At 34.1% G+C, this 21488-nt stretch overlaps 1 protein-coding gene and 1 long non-coding RNA gene across 2 annotated transcripts in view; both read right to left on the reverse strand.

Annotated features, from left to right (window-relative positions):
* LOC111815025 overlaps positions 1-5757 on the reverse strand; it is a 17794-nt gene extending 12037 nt beyond the window's left edge. The window contains exon 1 of the long non-coding RNA XR_002819842.1: positions 5747-5757. This is a non-coding gene — a long non-coding RNA (uncharacterized LOC111815025). The remainder of the gene's footprint in view (positions 1-5746) is intronic.
* Hpse2 (heparanase 2 (inactive)) overlaps positions 1-21488 on the reverse strand; it is a 905948-nt gene that overhangs the window by 439741 nt on the left and 444719 nt on the right. The gene's annotated exons all lie outside the window — the stretch shown is intronic.

The raw sequence follows: 21488 nt of genomic DNA on the forward strand, positions 1-21488 counted from the left end.
AAAAAAGAGTATATTTCCCAGCATTTTTCATGCTTACATTGTAATCATGTGATAAAATTCATCCAGTGAGAAATGTAAACAAAGTGATAAAAACCACTTTTGAGCCTGGATCTTGATTTTTTTTATTTTTATGGGAAAAAAGGTAAAACAAAAATTAATAGCAAAGTCATAGGAGAAAAACAATACTTACTACATTAATTGAGCCTAAATTTTTAAAAGTATGGTAGAATCCTCAGATTTCTTCCATAACACTGCTAACAGTAACCTTAGAGACAGTTTTTCAGATGATATGACAGGATTAAGGGGATGCCCAACAGCCTCAGCTAAATTTCAATCAAGTCATAAATCTTAATTGTATTAAGGTATTTTGTATTGAAATCTAAAGTGCTCTTGATTGTATATGCACTATTATTTTACATATCACTAAGAAAGAAAAAATGTCCCCAAAAAGCAATGATACAAACTACAACAAAAACCATTCGATAAGTGCTTTATTTATTTCAGAGATGTTTGATAGTGAAGAAATGTAAGTGCTTAGCTTTCTATCAGGACTCAGGAATGACTTTCGAGACACACCAAATAAATTAAAAATGGGGCAATATAAACTTAAAAAACGATAATAATTGAAACATTTGAATTCATTAATATAATTAACTCCATTAATCCATATTGATATATTAAGAATGAGTTATTTCTCTCTGGGAGAGCCAATTCATATGTTTAAAAATGGTAAATAAGAAAAAGAATCAATCATTTATCTTTTTTCTACATTAAATTTACCACTGAATAATCAGTAAATAAGGTAGTACAGAATTTTATAAAAGTATCACAACCAATACATTAAAAGGAAATGTTAGACTATCACTATTGTCTAACATCAAATGAATCCATGCATTTGGACAATAGCAGCAACAGCTAAACATCATGTTCCTTTTGATGGAAAAATTCAGAACTCCATCATACAGTTGCTCAGAAATTCTTTTTTTTTTTAAGGAAAGGGTCTAGAGAGTGTTCAGGGTCTTACTACTAGATCAGACTTATAGTGATCTGCCTGTTTATAGCCTCCTAAGAGCTATGATTACAGGCATGCACCACCACACCCAGTCACAATTGCTGTCTCAGAGTGCCACAGGGTTGGGGCCGGGGATCAAACTCCTTGCTCCTACACCTGCTTGTAGGCACTTTAACCCACTGAACTATTTGGCTGATCCTCAGAAATTCTTAAAGCACAGTCCACAGATCAGTGAGGCACATATATTTTCAGATACATGTCTATATAAGGCCAGGTTTTTTCATATACTTCAAATAAAATAGATTGAATATAAAATCAGATACAATAATATACCTGTCTTCATTAATCAAAACATAAAAGTGAATTTAAAAGGGGAAAATAATGTCAATGTTCTCACCAATTTTTATATAGTACTTATGTTATATTTAACATATGATAGTTAATATATGTATTATAGTTAATATATAACATTAATTAGTTATTATATAAAATATTATTTCTGTTAATAGTAGATTTATTACTGCTAGTTTAAAATGAGTAGTTAATGAATATTAAGTATCTCAGTTTCAGTTTATAATATAGTTAACATTGATAAGTAAACCATGGAAATTTTTGAGGTCTTCAAATAAACAAAAGAATCCTGAAAATAAAATGTTAAAGAGCTATTGATCCTGCCAAAGAGACCAAAGCTGTTGATCAATCCTGTAGCTATCAATTTTCAGGAAATACAAAGGACAAAATAACATATGGAATTGTAAGTACGAAATGCACATAGTTCAGACTATGGAAAACTCAACTAGTCAAATGCCCTGGATTTTTCCACAGACAAAACTGCAAGGAATAGAAAAGGAGAGAAATGTTAAATTAAAACACTTCAAAAACATGAAATTTATTGCAAACATAATAGAAAAGACCAAACTGTTGTGTATAGGGATGCATCCTTAGGTAATAAAAATAGAAATAAATGAAAGTAAGTCATTAGAACAGTAGTTTCTTTGGAGATAGTGACAGGGTTAATTGGGACACAGCACAATAAGGCAATTCAGAGTGACTAAAAGAGTTCTATTTCTTGATCTGTATCATGATTACAAAGATGTTTGCTTACGTGATAGCAACCTATCAAGCCATGAAGAAGTCGTTCTTCCAATCAACAGAAGATGCCAAGTCAGCATGCTACTCAGTTCTCTTCCAATACAGGGATGAGTCCCCAAGCCTGGATGCTGAACCATTATACTATGCTTCCAGAGATTACGACTTGAAGAGACTACTTTAGTCACATACTTAGAAGAAGATATCAGCTATTTACTTCTCAAATTCTTACATCTGATCATGAGTTCTCCTACTTTTTCTTTAAAATTTATTTAAAATTGTTAAGCAAAATGTATAGAGGTCACTGTTGGGGAGTGCACTGCTGTGCTAGACCGCGTTAAATCAGAATGGAGTCAGTCATATCTGGTGTCACATAATCCACCTGAGTTGAACAACAGACCGATGTGTTGTTTCTGTTGTTGGCAGTCTTTTATGCTATTAAAGCACACCCTTTTCTACTCATTTCAGCACTTTTCTTTTTTAAATATATAATTGAAATATTTTTTATTTTATGAAACATGAAAATTCCATAACAAAATAAAAGAATAATAATAGTTAATCATCAAATTCATAGTTACTTAGCATCCAAGAGATAAACCAGAAAGATACTTATAAAATAGACAACAACACAAAACTTTCTATTTCATAACAGAATCCTACACAATCCATAAGTCACTGATAAAAATTGACTCAGTCTTTAAAACTCAATTTTTAAAAATTTTGCCTGTTTAGAGAATGTGAAACTGTCTTTGAATAGAACGTGTTCCATATGTTTAGTTATGTGACTGAGTTGTAACGTCATTACCTTCCATTTTAGATCCTTGAAGCCTACTATCCAAATATCTGTCAGAGAACCTGGATTCTTTGTCATCATTATCTATTTATAATCTGTTTCTTTGCAGTAGAGTGGCACAGAGCAGGTTCTTGGGAAACTACACAATGAATCTGACAAAATTTCAAATAGCTTCTCATAAGAATTTACACACTTTACTCTGCCCTCACTCAGACTCATATGTGCTTATACTTCATGTACTTTTTTAAAGAGACTTTTTGGTCTGATTTACAAGTTTCTAGTAAAAGTATGATACTACTAACATAATGGAAATAGGACAGTCACTGTTTATAGGCTGTCAGTTCAGCAAGTGTGTGTGGCACAATTCATTGTTAAATTCTAAAGATCAAAATATCCTTAAAGTGAGAAAAGAGACAAACAACTCAAAATAATAATATCTGAATTACTAGATAATAATAATGTCACACTTAATGTTAAAGATGGAAAGACAAAGAGGGAGAGAGAGGGGAAGTAAAGAAGGAAAGAAGGTAGGCACAAAGGCAGACAGGCAGACAGGCAGGCAGGCAGGCAGGCAGGAAGGAAGGGACACCTTAACAGAATTTTCAATATAATATGTATGTCTCTCAAAATTAGCAAGGAAATAAATCTAGTAGAAGATAAATATTAAGAGGTAACTACAAGATTTATACAATATGAGGCTTGGGTAAAAAGTCTGAAATCTGTATGACAGGCCACCAGTAAAGGAAGGTGGTAAATCACAGGTATTAATTAAAATTGTAAACAAAAAACAGAATTTCTTATCTGGAAGTGTCAACTTTGCTTTGAAAAGCTTTTATCTAACTGAACTAAGCCCATCCAGATTATAAAGGATAATTTACCATAAATAAAGTGAACTGATTATGTACTTTAAACACATCTACAAAATACCTTTATACTAATACCTAGATTAGCATGTGATTAAATACGCAAGAACTTTAAGGATAGTTAGGACAGACATACAGCTACTTTCTCTTAGTTCATTGAAAAGAAAGATTTGTACTAATATTGTTTAGACAAGATATCATGTCTACATCTTGTCCTCTAAATAACTACTATGAAGACAACAATCACCATAGTATAAGACAGCATAATCACTGGTACACATTTTTGATCAGCAACAACAAGAAACACATGTATTATTTTAATCAGTCGTGGAAGGATTTTCTGTCAGATAGGCTAAAGAGATAGTAAGCAAGTTATAGGGTAGTTTGAACCACATTTAAACTAGACTTTCTATATGGTAAAAAAATGATAATGACTTGTAAAAGGACCAAGAGTTGAAAGGCGCAGGGAGGGGGGAAGGGGTAGTGGATGGGAAAAAAAAAAGAATTAGATGTATTGAATGCACACACCCATTCCCAATGGCAAATGTAACCATTACGTATTGCAAACATATGCTAATATAACAGGACAAATGACAGAAAGTTATGAGAACAGGGCTACCAACGCTGCCACTATTGCACTATGAGTATTTTCTTTTTTCCTTTGCAAAGGAATCAGAAGGTTCAAGTTCAGAACAAATATCTAAATCAGGATTGCAGTTATATTAAGGGAGAGGAACAATGCATTCATAGCAACAAAATGAAGCCATCACATATATTTACAAGTTTCTCTTTCAAAGTTCTTTTAATTTGATAAACAACTAACATGACAATTTTGAGTAGTAGATTTGTGAATACTCATTACATTATTATATACACTTGAAATAAGTGATGTTTTAAAATATGTCAAGAAAATACATATTTCAGGTAAATTTCTACCAAAAACACTTTAAATTGTCTCTGAAAACATATGTTTGGAGTACGTTCTCTCTCTAAGTTCCTATGGTAGTTTGTAACTCTCACCTGTGGCTCAAATCCTGTTGTCTTTTGGTCTGCAAACTTAGGTTGTTAACCCTCCAGAAGAGAAACTTATTATTACCCTACAACATATGCAGTAGGGTTTAACCTCACAATCAGTCTGAATATCAAACATCTTAGGCATAACATGGAACAGGTATTTTCATCAAGTATTAATATGTTAAATTTTAAGCCCCTGCAGAATATGAAGACAAAAATTGTAAAAAATTAAAAATTTGAAAAAATATGAATAAAAATTGCATAATTTTACACCGAAATTAAGAACTCTAACCATATACAGCATTGTAGCAGGACTGTTCTGTGACATTTTTTCCCCTGTCTCCTGTTTTCATTTATTGCCCTTTTATTCTTTTTTAAAACAAACATTTACTTGAGAGACACTATGGCAGTATTTGGTATGTAATGACAAGCAGAGAAAAAGAAGGGCTGCAAGGATAGCCAACATTTTGGCCCTAGCCTTTCAAGGTCAGTGAGGACTCAGGAGTATAGGTTCATATGAGAACCTATACTGTAACATTATGTAACTCAGTGGTGTACCAAATTTTCTGATCAAGAAGATTATGGGGCCAAAGAGGAAAGTGATCGATGATGTAGAGAGTGCCTGAGGAGAGTCACATGTAAAGAAAATATTCTTTCAGGCTTTCACAGAGAGAAAATTGGTCAAGCAATGGCCGTGACTCATTCACGTGACTGACACTCACAAAGGATCTACAAACTGCGGTATAGGGTTTCAGGTTAAATCCTGAGGGGATTTAACTGATCTTATCAGATACAAAAGTTACATTTCTTGTTATGCAAGTCCTGCTTCATCTTGGTCTTAACCATCCAGCAGAAAAGGATGAAAACGAAGTATAAAAAGTAAAGCCACATTAATATGCTGAGCTGTAAAAAACTCAAGTCAACAACTTTGGACATTGACAGTCTTACAGAAAACCCACTACTATTATGGACTACTGGACTATATTGGGAGATTCTGCTGAATTCAAGCATCTACAATATTTAAATGACAATGGAATGCCCATCTCTGACAAAACTAACTGAAAAAGTGGGATAGAAATGAATGACCCTTTTATACCTGTACACTCAAAATAGTTAGGGTAGATATACAGCTCCATTCTCTTAATTCAATGAATAGAGAGGATTGTTATAATAGTGTTCAAGACAAGATATCAAGTCTGCATCTTGTACAATGAATAACCACTAAGACAACAATATGCAATGTATTAATTATTGAAAATGTGCCAGTAATCGGTTGTGAAACTATCTCATTGATATTTGTTTCTCAATAAAATTATTTTAAAAATAAATAAATAAATAAAAACAAATTAATATGAAACTGAAAAAAGCCAATCCTGCTGTCATTTATAATTCAAGTAGAATGATCTAAGTTTAAGTCCCAGATCCATAACTTACTAGTTATGTAACTATACTCATAATTTTATACTTTGAGTACCAGTTTTCTAATTTATAAAATGAAAATAATGTGTCTCTCATCTCATTTAGAGCTTGATTTTATTGAAATATACTAATGAAGCACAGAGAGCCTGGCACATGAGAGCTGAGTGCATTGTATTATTTCTGCTGTGTAATATGATTATCTTTTTATACTCTCATCCTCTATGTTAGAGAAGAACTCAGGCATGATTTATTTTATATTCCTCACAACAACTCACACAATGTCAGGCATCAAATACTTATAAAGCAATGTGGGAAGAAGTCCATTTCCTCACCCATTCATTCTATTGACTTCCTAGACCTTCAGCTGTCCATTATGAGGCACACCTTTACGTCCTGACAATGCACAGAGAAGTTCATCTGTGGATCTCATACAAAATTTTGATAGGGTTAGAGAAAGTAACAAATTATAAGCTAGTTTCTTTGAAATCCATATACCATCTATAAAAATAATCATAAAATTATAAAAGATGAGTTCTAGATATAGGTCAGTGAAAAATTTATAATCCTTATTTTACTACAATATGTCTTTACTAATGTAGGCAATGAACCAGGTAAAGGACATTCGCTTACTCATCTAGACACAATGAAAATATGGATACTTTATAAATTGAAGCCCAAATCTACAGCCATACAACAATGATATTGAATATTTAAATGCAAGATTAGGACAGAAAATTTTCTCACTGATGTCTGCTAACACAATTCTCATAGCACTACTGTTGCATTTGCTGCTGGCTTCAAGGCTCTAAACCGTAAGATTCAAACCCTTCCTGAAACCTGATCAGCATTTTATTCTTAAAAGGTTGCAATTAGTCAAAGAAATTAAATACAGAAAGGTGAGTAAAATTTTCATACACATGAATTAAAGCTTATCATTTTTTTCTTAAATATAAAAGAACACCTATAATGTACTAGAGACTATATTCAATTGAGGGAATATACAGAGATGAAATTAACAGGAACCTAGGCCTTATAATTTTTATTTTATTTTTTTGTTTTTTAATTTTTATTCGTTTTAATGAGAAAAAAGAATAATGATGAAACAGTTTCAATACAGGTTAGTAGGATGTTTATAATAATTTTAAAGCAAGATGGAGTATATAAAGTATAGAGTTATGAGAAGTATGTAGGTTCAATGACCTTTCCTGGTTATTTATGTTCTTCACAGAAACATAGAATTAAGTGTTCAAATAACTGAACACCTAAGGTAATGTGGAAAGTCATCCATCTCCTCACTCCTATCCAGGCCCCTGGTCTTCTCACCCAGCTGACTATTATGAATCAGAGCCCTCTTGGCAATGCACATAGGGGCCCATCTGTGGATCTAATAATATACCACAGAGCATAGTGAAAATGCTATTGTGATTCAAAAAAGGAAACATCTAGGTCCACATGGAGAAGTAATGAAGACAAACAAAATTTTCCAATTATGTCATTTAGGATAACCTTTGAGAAGCAGAAATTGGAGAGACAAATCACCTGAACAATGTTTTAAGCATTTTAAAAATATATACCTTCTTATTTAAACCTGATAGCAATCTTCTAGTTAGATGATTTTTGGATAAGGGCATAGAGGCTTGGAGAAACTCTTATTTTTTCAAAAATAAAACAACTAGTGAACTTAAATTTAAGTTGTCTTATTAATGTCTGTCGTTCAATCCATTAGATGAACTACACTTTATTTAAGAAAACCTAACAGAATTGGACGTAATTCACAAGATCTTTATAAGACATGAATTAACAGTACATCTGGGCTGGATGAAATGGGAGATGAAGGAGAAGAACAGAAAATATAGTTGGAAATAGGGGGAGTGGGCAATAGAAGGTTTGGAAAAGCCAGCTATTGAGTTTGGATTTTATTGATAGATATATATTTTTTAAATTTTTATTTATTTATTTGGATTATTTTATTTTATTTTTTAAAATTTCATACAGTGTCTCGCTATGCAGTATGGACTCATAGTGATCCTCCTGTCTCAGCTTCCCCGGCACTGGGATTATAGGCATGCAACATCATGCCTGGTTTTGGTGGTCTGCAGAGCACACCTGGGGTTCTGGGGCTAGCATGGCATGTGGTACCAGGGAAGTTTGCACTTGCCAGGCAGGTGCTTAGGCTGCCAAGCTATCTCCCCAGCCCTTATTCATAGATATCAAAAAAATTAAGCAGAGGAATTCTATAAGTGTAAAAGCAATAAGGTAGAATATATCTCACAGGGCAGAGGGAGAGGCGAAGTCTAGAAGCAAATATGGAAGTTGGGAGCCATTTCAACAGCATTAGGAATGGGACAAAAAGGCCTCTGTAAAGGGTGACATGTATGAGAAATAGAAGATGAATGAAAAGAGAGATCACACAAGACTAGAAAATGAAGTAGATTTTGAAGGAGACGAGGAAAGAGGATTCAGAAAAACTCCAACTTCAAGCTTGTATAGCTCAGAAAAATACAGAATCATGAAGCAAAACAGAAAATGGAGGGTAGACGAGAATCTTTGGGAAGAAAAGATTAAATCACATTTCAGTCATATTGACATGTGAAAATTGTTTAAAGAAATTAGCATGTTTAGTCTGGAACAAAGGAAGTGAAAGGAAGTCACATTAACCATTTTTTTTACAAGAAAGGGATAAATCAAAATATACAATGAATGTTATGGCTTGCATAAGGATGTCGCCCAAAGCCTCATGCCATCAAATGTGGGGCTTGTTACAGGTGGCTAGATCTATAGTGTATGACACTAGGACTGATTCATAGTGAAATACAAGGATTAAGGATGTGTTACCTGCCTTGAGGGCAAGTAACACAGAAAACATACAAGGAACCGAGAGGTGTGTCCCTTGTCTCTTGCTTACTTTTACTGGCTTCTGCCTGACATGAACTTCTTCACCTCTGTGATCCCTCTCTGTCATGTACCTGGCCTTGGAGCCAGCCAACACAGAGGCTTCATGGAATGAAACTTCTATGAACTATAAGCCAAAAATAACCCTTTCCTCCTTTAACTTTGGGTGAAAGGTATTTTGTCCTAGCAATAAGAAAACTAACACAATGAATGCTTAAATATAAAATATTATTAGAGTAAAAGACATGTTGCCATACACATTTCATCATTCTTGCCAATTTCTGAAACAGTTATAGAAGTCCACTTTCCTGTTTTTAGAGAGACATGATTAAAAAGAAAAAACAATTGCAGAAGGCAGGGGAACAACTGGCACACCTGGTGAGTCATGCTATACCCTCACCAGAGTCTGAGGAGCTTTGCTGAACTTTGGCCTACACCCATCATCCTTAGAGCCTTGTTGAGCTTAGGACTAACCCCTTCACCCTGCTGGAATGTATGCTGAATCCCTCATAGTGGGAGCTTTGGTGAGCATACCCCACAACTTCTGTCGTGGGAGCCTTACTGGCCTATACCCTGTGCCCCTCCCATCACTGCTCAGAATGGATGAACACTGGGAGGTTCAAAAATGTTAAACAAAGGAGCAAATGGCAAGCTTAAATCTCAAGCCCACCAAGATCAAGCTTAGGAAACAAGGACATAGAAGAACCTGGAAGTCACACACCTGAAATTTCAAAAATTACAGCAACTGAAGTAAAGAACAACTACATCAGGCTATAAAACAAATCTGATTAGAAATTATCTCTCAGGTAAGAAACAAAAAAGAAATGACAACAATCATGAAAGAAATGCTCCGCACATCTAAAGTAGGCATAAAAAAATAAAGAGAATAGAAAAATGATGGAAACATTGAACAAACAATGCAGAGAAGAATTAGAATGCATAAAACAGATTCAAATACATATTCAGGAAATCAGGAATTAAATTAAAACCTGGCAAAAACACTTAAACAAAACTGAAGATAGACTTTCATATTTTTTTAATTTTTTAAAATAATTTTATTGAGAAACAAATATCAATGAGACAGTTTCACAACCAATTACTGGCACATTTTCAATAATTAATACAATGCATATTTTTGTCTTTGTGGTTATTCACTATATAAGATGCAGACATGATATCCTGTCTCAAACACTATTAGAACAAACCTCTCTATTCACTGAATTAAGAGAATGGAGCTGTATATCTATGCTAACTATTTTGAGTATACAGATACAAAAGGGTCGTTCATTTCTATCCCACTTTTTTGGTTAGTTTTGTCAGAGATGGGCATTCCATTGTCATTTAAATATTGCAGATGCTTGAATTCAGCAGAATCTCCCAATATAGTCCAGTAGTCCATAATAGTAGTGGGTTTTCTGTAAGACTGTCAATGTCCAAAGTTGTTGACTTGAGTTTTTTACAGCTCAGCATATTAATGTGGCTTTACTTTTTATACTTCATTTTCATCCTTTTCTGCTGGATGGTTAAGACCAAGATAAAGCAAGACACAGATATCAAGAAATGTAACTTTCATATTTGATAAGGTCAGTCAAATCCCCTCAGTGAAGATAGACTTTCAGACTTTGAAGATAGAATGGCAGATAGTAAAGGTGAAAGGAAAAATTTCTTAAAAATAAGAAGGAATCAGGATATAACAATTCAGCAACTATAAGACGATTCAAAGAAAAACAATATAAGACTAATAGCTATCAAAAAACAGGAGTCAGCACAAATGATATAAAAAGATTGTGTGTAGAAGAAGTAGCAGAAAATTTCCCATGCACAGAAAATGAATCTGTCATACGGTTAAGTTAGACACACAGAAATCCAATAATCAAAATAAATCTTCACTGAGACACATAATAGTAAAGATTGATCAAAAGAACAGAATATTAAAAACTGTTAAAAAAAAGATCACCTATAAAGGAAAGCCCATCAAATCAGAGCAGATTCTTCAACACAAACCAACAAATCAAGAAGAGCTGGGAGTGAAGTACTTCAGGTTCTGAAAGAAAATAACATCAAACCCAGATAGATATACCCTGAACATTATATAAAATATTTAATATAAAGTTAAGATATTTCCATGACAAAGAACAACTGAAGAAATTAGTACTCTTAGTACCCTACTAAGGAAGGTCACTACATATTTGTTAAGGGAAAACCCTACTAAGAATACTGACAGATATTCTAGAAAGACAGAAATACCACAACTTCAAGGAACAACTAAGCAGAGCAAGTAACTAAACAGAGGGGGAAAAGTAGGGAACTTATAGCAGGAAAATAACATGCCAAAGATAAGTCAATACATATCAGCTATAATTCAATATAAATGGCCTGTATTCACCAATCAAAAGAAGTAGACTGGCAGAGTGGATCAAGAAACAAAATCAAACAATATGTTGTATATAAGAAACATATTGAATTCAAAAGGAAATTCACAGACTGAAAGTCAAAGGACAGGAAACAACACTCTATGTGACAGGAACAAAAAACAGCAGGAATACCTAGTATGGTTGTTAACAATGTCAACCTAAAATCAACAAAGATGAAACGAAATAAGGAAGGTCACTACATATTTGTTAAGGGAAAACTGCAAGATGAAGAGAGATAATCTTAAATAGATATGCACCCAATATAGGAGCACCTAACTATACAAGACCAATTTTAACAGACATAAAAAAATCAGGTGCAGGGGCTGGGGGTTGAATCCCAGGTCCTCTGTGCCTGCCCCGCCCCTGGGGTGCAATGAGACTGCAATTGAGACTGGGCATTGTGGTACATGCTTGTAATTCCACCTCTTGGGAGGCTGTGCATAGGCCAATCACTAAAGAGTCCAATCTAGTAGTGAGACCCTGAACACCCTGTAGACCCTTCCCTAAAATATTCCCTAAAATACAATAAATAAACAAACAAACAAATAAAGAAAATGAGCAGTGTGGGCCAGATACCTCAGTAGACTAAAGTGCCTGCTTCAGCAGAGTACAGCAGCTGGGGTTCGATCCCCAGAGTGCCATGCCAGACCTGCCCCTGGGGCACGCTGAGATGGCAATTGAGACTAGGTATCATTATCACCTGTAATCCCAGGGTTTGAGAGGTTGAAAACAGGGGAATCACTATGAGTCTGATCTATGTAGTGAGACCCTGAAGACCCTGTCCTAAATACATTTTAAAAAATGAGCAATAACACAATTTTAATGTGGGATTTTAACATACCACTGTCACAAATAGATAAACTAGGCAAAAAATCAGCAAAGAAACAACAGAACTAAACCAAATGTGTGAAGAAATGGACTTAACAAACTATTCCACAGTATTTGATGTAAAAACATCAGAATATACATTCTTTTCAGCTGCATATGGGACATTCTCAAACACAGAGTATATACTAGCACACAGAACATACTTAAGTAAAAGCAAAGGAATTAAAATTATCCCAGGCATATTATGTGACCATAGTGCAATGAAACTGAAAATTATTCACAAAAGAAACAGCACAAACTCCATAAACACATGCATACTAAACAGCAGCATCCTGAACAATCAATGGATCATAAATAAAACTAAAGAAGAAATTAAACAATTTTTACAGTCAAATGAAAATGCAGGTACAACTTACTGGAACCTGTGGAATACAATAAAAGCTGTCTTAAGTAGAAAATTATAGTGGTAAATTCTCATATCAGAAAAACAGAATGAGCCCAAATAAACAATCTTATATTGCACCTCAAGCTCTTAGAAAAAGAAGAGTAAGTCAAGCCCAAAGCCAAGCAAAATAGGAAATTATGAAGATCAAAGCAGAAATTAATGCAATGGAGACAAAGAAAAACAATACAAAGAATTAATGCATCAAAAAATTGCTTCTTTCAAAGAGTAAAAGAATTTGATACAGCCCAAGAAAACTTTATGAAAAAAAGAAATAAAAATTCAAATTCATGCACTAACAGTGAAAATGATAAAAACCCTATAGAAATTCAGAAGATCAGTAATACCTATTTCCAAAATCTTTCCTCTCATTTGATGGAAAATATAGAAGACAGAGGAAAACTTCCTAGATATGAACTACAAAAGCTGAATCAGGAAGATATAAAATTCTGAATAACCCAATATCAGTGAATGCAATTGAAAATGTATTAAAAAAAAAACCTTAGCAACAAAGAAAAATACAGGTCATGATGGATTAACAGCTGAAATCTACAAGAAATTTAGAGAAGATTTAATGCCAACTCTTCTCAAACTCTTCAATGAAATTGAAAGGGAAACACTTCTCCCAAACTCATTCCTAGGGTCATTTATTGCTTTGATATCAAAATTGTAGAAAGACTCAACCAAAAAAGAGAACTTCCGGCCAATCTCCCTAATGAACATAGATGCAAAATCCCCAATAAAACACTAGGAAACAGAATGTAGCAAATCATCAAGAAGATTATACACCACAACCAAGTGAGATTCATCCTAGGAATTCAGGGATGGCTCAATATACACGAATCCATAAATGGGATATACCACATGAACAGAAACAAAGGCAAAGATATACGTATAGATATATTTCTATATATCCTACGTAAAATCAGAATAGATGGTCTTTAACTCAACCTTATAAAATCCATCTATGACAAAGCAACCACCAACATCATACTAAATGGAAAAAAACTGAAAGCTTTCACTTTAATATCAGGAACAAGACAAGGATGTTCACTGTCACCACTCCTATTCAATATAATTCTAGAAATACTAGACTCAGCAATTAGACAAGACAGAGAAATAAAAGGAATAATGACTGGAAAGGAAGAAAAACTTATCATTATATGCAGATGACACAATACTATACATAGAAAATTCCAAAAATTGTACCAAAAGACTTGTAGACATAATAAAAAATTCAGTGGCACAGCTGGATACACATTCAACAGTCAAAAATCAATAGCATTTCTGTACACAAATGACAAACGCAGTGAGAAATTATGGAAACAACTTTCACAATAACATCAAAAGAAATACTTAGGCATCAATCTCGCAAAAGAAGTGAAAGATTTATACAGCAAAAATCAATTATAGTACTCTTAGAGAATAAATTGAAGAGGATTTCAGAAAATGGAAAGGTCTTTCTTGCTCTGGATTGGAAGAACCAACATTGTGAAAAATCTGAGCAAACTTTGGCCATACTCCCAAAATTGTTATATAGATTTAATGCAATCCCAATTAAAACACCATTAGTATAACCTACAGATCTAGAGAAAACATTCCTAAAATTTATCTGGGACCAAAAGAGATGTAGAATAACAAATAAAATCCTGAACAACAAAGACAAAGCAAGAGCTATTACAATCCATGACTTGAAATTATACTACAAATCCACTGTGATAAAATTAGCATGGTACTGGGAGTGGGGAACAGACTTCAGGATCAGTGAAACAGATTAGAAGATGTAAACACTACTACAAACACACTAAGCCACTTTATTTTTGACAAAGGGGCCAAACATATTCACTGGAAGAAAGATAGGAACTTTAATAAATCATTCTGGAAAAAAACTGGCTTTCCACATGCTGAAGGCTATAACCAGACCCACACCTATCACCATGCACAAAACTACAGTCAAAATATATCAAAGATTTAAATATTAAAGCTAAATCTCCTAGAGGAGTATGTAGGTAGAAATCTGAAAGACATAGGGGTAAGTAGAGAGTTTATGAATAAAAACCAAATTGCAGGGGGGATATTTCAAAGAATCAACAATTGGGATCCCATATTTTTGAAATGTTTCTGCACTTCAAAAGAAATCACCAACAGAGCAAGAAGACAACACATAAATTTGGGAAAACATTATAGCCTACTGTCCCTCTGACAAAGGTCTTGTATTTAGAACATATAAATAATTTAAAATATCAGGCTCCCGAAATTCAAAACCCCAACTAAAAACTGGGCATCTGAGAAGAATATGCACTTTACGAATGAAGAAATACAAATGGCAAATAAATATATAAAAAATGTTCAACATCAATGGTCATTGAAAAGATGCAAATTAAAACAAGCTGAGATTCCATCTTATGCCGGAAAGGATGGCTATCATCAAGAAGTCAACCAATAACAAATGTCGGAAGGGGCTGTAGGGAAATAAGAACCCTTCTCCTCTGCTGGTGGGAGTGCATGGTAGTTGTACTACCATGGAAATCAGTGTGGAGATTCCTAAAGAAGCTATGATTGGAAGACCCATTTAAGACAGCTATTCCCCTCCTAAGTGTTTTACAGGTGCGTTCTAGGATTACAGGCATGTGCCATCACACCCAGTCTCAATCACTATCTCAGGGAGCCCTGGGGGTGGGGCCAGCTTGGTATGCCCACGTGCTGCTCTCTGCCTAACTAGTCACTTTAGTCCATTGAGCTATCTGGCCAGCCTAAAATACTACTTTTTAATGTACATGCTTACTTAAAAGCAACAACACAGTGCAGACTCCAAGCTTTTCATGGATAGGATTTCTGACTCCATAAATCTATTTTTATAAAGAATAAAATCAAGAGAGATAAAATTGTTGCAGTAGACCTTGGCAAACAATCTACCTCATTATTCTGTCGTCACACCAATATGATGTGCTGCATGTTAAAATTCTATGATTGTGAATATAGGAAATAATTGGCACTCGAAGGGGTACACAAATATAGAGAACAATACATTTTCATTACAATGATGATAGAGCTAATTTGAATGTTATTTCCATTTGTATTTAAGATTTTGGCCCCTTTTTTAAAATAGAGATATTTGGGAACTGTTATATAGAATTTCAGTAATTAAATATCATATCATAGTGATATATGTGTGCCTATGTTTATAGCAGCACAATTTGTGATAGCCAAATCTTGGAAACAACCAAGATGCCCATCACCTGAGGAATGGATGAAAAAGACGTGGTATTTTTATACAATAGAGTACGACTCATCCATAAAGAATGATAAACTCAAAGCCTTTATATATATTTTTTTCCCATAATTTTATTGAGAAACAAATAGCAATGAGACAGTTTCAAACCAAATTGGTAGGACAGTTTCAATAATTAACACATTGCATACATTCTTCCTAGTGGTTAACTGCTATACAAGATGTGGTCATGATATCCTATTTACAAACACTATTAGAACAAATCCCTCCATTCATTAAGAGAACGTAACTATATATCTTTCCTAACCATTTTGAAAACACAGATACAAAATGGACATTCATCTGTATCCCCTTTTTTGTTTAGTTCCGTTATTTTAATATTACAGGTGTGTCAACTGGGCAAAATATACTAAAAGAGTCCAGTAGTCCATAATAGTACTGAGTCTTTCGCTTGACTGGCAATGTCAGAAATTGTTTACCTGAGTCCCCTACAGCTCAACATATACTTCATTTTTATACTTTTCTGTTGGATGGTTAAGACCAAGATAAAGCAAGACCTATGCAACAAGAGTTGTAGCTTTTGGGTCTGATAAGGTCAGTGAAATCCCCTCAGGATTTATCCTGAGATCCTGTACCTCAGATAGTAGATCCTTTGTCAGTGTCAGCCATGTGGATGAGTCATGGTCATTGCTTGGCCAATGTGTTCTCTGTGAAAGCCTGAGAGAATATCTTCTTTCCATGTGACTCTCCATCATCAATCACTTTCCTCTTTGGCCCCATAATCTTCTTGATCAGAAAATTTGGGACACTACTGAGTTACATGATGTTACAGTACAAGTTCTCATATGTCCTGAGTCTTAATTGACCTTGGAAGGCTAGGGCCAAAATGTTGGCTTTCCTTGCGATCCTCCTATTGCTCTAATTTTGGTCTTCAAATTTAGGTCATTAACCCTCCAAAAGAGAAGCTTATTGTTATTACCATACAACCTAGGCTGTTAAGCTTAACCTCCCTATCTGTCTGAATATCAAACATCTTAGGCATAACATGGAACAGTTATTTTTCATCAAGTATTAATATGTTAAACGTTAAGTCTCTACAGAATATGATGAAAAAATATTTAAAAAATTAGAATATATTTTAAAAATAGGCATAAAGAATTATGCAATTCTTATGTTTACATAAAGTCCAGAAATATAATCATATACAACCTTGAAGCAGGACAGTCCCACAACATTCCTTTTCCTGTCTCCTGCCTTCATTCACCACCTCCTTCTTTTTGAACAATCATCTACCTGAGAGACAGCACAGCAGCAACTGGCATGTCATGACAAGCAGCCTGTATTCAGAAGACCAGAATGACAGGCACTCCAAGCATGAACCTACTATTACAAATTGCTATCTTCAGTGCAGTTGCTTAGTTCACAGGTGTCAGTGTGTATAGTTACTCAGGGTGAGAATCTTTCCAATTAACTGCTAGATTCAAAAATCTTCTGAAGATTCTCAGGATCATTGCCTTGCCTATCTTCAACATATAACTTTGCTGAGTTAACACAATTATAATATTCAAATAACGGAACTTAACAAATAAGGGGGATACAGATGAATGTCCATTTTGTATCTGTGTATTCAAAATGGTTAGGATAGATATATAGTTGCACTCTCTTAATGAATGGAGGGATTTATTCTAATACTGTTTGTAAATAGGATATCATGTCTGCATCTTATACAGCAATTAACCACTAGAAGAATGTATGCGATGTGTTAATTATTGAAACTGTCCTACCAATTTGGTTTGAAACTGTCTCATTGCTATTTTTCTCAATAAAATTATGGGGGGAAAAGAATTATTTCAGTTCTGATAGTCTCTGGATTGAAAAAAGTATAAAACTGAGGAAGAGAGCTTTCTCAGAAGAGATCTACAAGATTAATAATTTCAGAAAGAACAGTTTCACTACTGAAGTAATCTCTAGACTAAAAAAATCTTCATTCAAACTGCTTGTATTTTTCAATTGAACACTATGTTTGTGTTTATGGTATTAAAATATTCATATGCTCAGAGCTTTTTATAATTACTTAAATGGTAGTGTATTTAACAGTAATTTTCTTAAAGCTGGACAATACAACAAGAAACCTGGACTTTTGTCAATGTAGAACTAAATAATAGAAGGCAGGGAGATAGCTCAGTAGAATAAGCACTTGCCTGGCAAGCCCAAGGGCCTGAGTTCAATCCCCGGTTTTGCCAAAAAAAAGAAAGAAAGAAAAAAGAAAAATCTAGATGTTTTTCAGGGTTTGACCTATACATGAAACTTTCAGAAAGATAGAGAAATACTAATGAAATGAAAAAGCATCATAGATTAGTACTGATCATAGGTTAACTACAGTTGCATCCACATCTATACCAGGACATTCAACAGCCATGTGATTTAAGTAAGTTACTTAGCCTCGCTGAAGTATTTACTTTCAAAATTAACTATCCTCTTTTTGATATATACTTTTCTATTAGTGTATATTTATGGTTCATAAGTGATCATAGTTCATAAATATCAAGTTATAAAAATAATGTATAATGTAAATATTAATTGTAAGAAATTAGATTGAATACTGAGATTCCCATTTTACAGATGAAGAATCTGAAACTCATTGATATCATTAGTTGAATTTTCTGAAATTCTAACCCTGGCCTTCTGACTAAAATCCCCAAATTCTTTCACATGTGTTTCTCCACTGGAAAAACTATACCGACCAAGAATATTTTTTTTTATTTTTTCAAAGTACGGTAGCTGCTGAATGCGATTAAGACATTAAGGACCTGACTGAAAATGTTGCCAAAATATGATACAAATAAAATGTAGGTTGACTCCTGAAGCTTTTACTGGGTGGCGAAAATTTAAAGGATTTCTAGGAACAAGGAAGGGGAGATAATTAGAGGCACAGTTATCTGTGATTTGGAGCCAGGCAAGGATGAGAAACACTTGGAAGGCAATTTGTCAAACTAAGAGCAGAGGATCAAGGCAAGGGAGCTAATTCCTCTGCTGCTTTTACTCCATTCAAATTAAGGTGGTACTGCCAATGGATGGATGAGTAGCCTAAGAATGTCTTTCATCTTTCGATTCTCAACTACTTTTATTGTTTATTTACAGATGGTTTGTGACAGTGATGACATTGTTGGTACTATTTTCCCTGTCTATCTCTGTTGTGAGAACAGATCCATATAGCAAATTGCAACGTTTTTGGTTAACAGATTAATGTGGATATATTGATAACATAATCCAATTTGCATGATATTATAATATCTCAAGGCTATTCTTAGGAACATTCTAAACATCATATGAACAATGGCAATATTTTTATATTTTCCATGGTGACTACTTTGAGGAACAATCCTCAACTGGACACATAAACCCTGTTCTTGGGTTGATTATATTGTTTTCCTTGTGATTCTCATTGCTTTTCAGTCACACCTGGTGTGTAGCTCTGATGTGGCTGGGAGCAGACTGGACAAGGGACTTCCTTTCTACTCTCTAGTGTGTCCGGGCCAGTGCACAGGTGTGTCATTGACTAAAAAGGTTGGGAACTGGGTCATCTGCAAGCTGAAAGCAGCTGGAGTCTTTAGAGCACAAACTCCTACTGATTGTCTTGGGGCCGCTCAATAAATGAATGAGAGTTTTTAATTACCAGTAGTTGTGTTTCCCAACTGGAACCCATATGAATTTTTTAAAAAAAATATTTCCCTCTTGAACAGATGCAAAATAAAAGGTCTTGGTCCTGGCCTGTGGTGTGGGATTTCTGTTTCCTATCAAGCATGGTAAAATTACAGATTCTCTTTTATAGCTAGAGTCTCTTCACCAGCACAGGTTTTTGTCATGACTGATTTATATTATTATTAATTATAACTTTTCTTTGTAAAACTTAAATAAGCTAGGTCAAATTCTATATGATATTTTTGGAATTTTAAAAAAGAAAATTAATGTCTAAATATTTGACAGTTGTGCCATGCCCTACCTGGCTACCTCTTGGGATAAGAAAACAGATACATTTATCTAAAAGTGATTTGAGAAACAAAAATTTTCTGTGTATAAACAACATATGATCATGTGACTATGAGGAAAATTAAACCTGGATCTTAAGGTTAATAATCAGATGAAAAGGATTTTTTTTTAAAAACTGCTCAAGTCTGTAAATAAATACACTTAACATAAATACAGTGCTTTGTTACATATCTCCTACACACACTTTCCCCCTCATTGTAAAGGAAATCCAGGTGTAGGCTAGCATGTGCTAGAGCTCTCTTGATAATAATGGATGAACAATTCAAACAGCTTCATAGTAAATGACAAAACTTACAATAAAACCTGAAAAACAAAACAAAACAAAAAAAAAAACTATTGAAACTCAAGCTGACAATGAAGCATGCTATGCAAATCCACTTTTATGTGAGCTTCATTAAGGCAGCTGCCAAACAACTATTACGGCACATTCTTATCAATCACAAGATGAGTTCACACTGACAAGCACAGGAGTTGAATTCCACAACACTCTTCTCCATACTCAGAGGCTATGTATCTATGGAAGCAAAAGAACCTCATGACTTCTGATAATTTTCAAACAAATATAAATGATAGAAGAAGAATACTGACAAGTAAAAGTTAATCCAAGCCTATCCTTAGATAGGCATAGTCATCTCTTCAATTTGCTATTTACCTTCAGTTATAATAATATCATTTAACAAGCAATGCTAATTCAGAACTAAGAGATTTATCAAAGTGATGTGACCTAACCCAAAAGTATTCTTGTAGCTAAGCAACTGAGAATTTCTTGGAAAGCCACAGCAACTGAGCCCTTGGAAAACCACAGCCACTGACATTTTAGCCACTTCTAGGTAAAAAAGTTTTCAAATTATTCCCCACCAAGTCAAAGATCAATTCCACCTATCAGATAACCTCTATATATCATTTATGTCTTTCAAGTTACAGAAAAGTATCTTACCACATTCTAAAGGAAACCTTCTGTCTTTAGTCAAGAATACAACCAAGTTTTCTTTTTCTTGTTCAAGTAAACTATATAAAAACATAATGTACCTCACAAAAGGTAAAGCAAGTATAAGAAACATTATTTTACAAAAAGGAAGCAAAAGCATAAACAAGCAAATAAGCATAAAAGTAAGTTAGAAATACCTGGCAAGCATTCTTCTGTTTGCAAAAGGAAATACATTTCAAGATTCAAGATAAAGGAGGCAAGAAAATGAGCTGAACTGAATAAATCTTTAAAAATTAAATTAAAAGTATAACAGAAAATTGGAAAGTAGCTCAGTGTACACTGCCTGCCTGGAATATGCAGGACCTGAGTATGAGCACCAATATGACAAAAACAAAACAAAACAAAGTCTACCAAGTAACCCAGCCCCAGAATCACCACCAGTAATTTAAGGAAGAGAGTGGAAAAGGCTTTGGAAGTGAAACTTAAGGCACTAGTATGGCCATAAGTCATTG

This window comes from Octodon degus, unplaced genomic scaffold (genome assembly GCF_000260255.1).
Source record: "Octodon degus isolate 3935 unplaced genomic scaffold, OctDeg1.0 scaffold00010, whole genome shotgun sequence".
NCBI lineage: Eukaryota > Metazoa > Chordata > Mammalia > Rodentia > Octodontidae > Octodon > Octodon degus.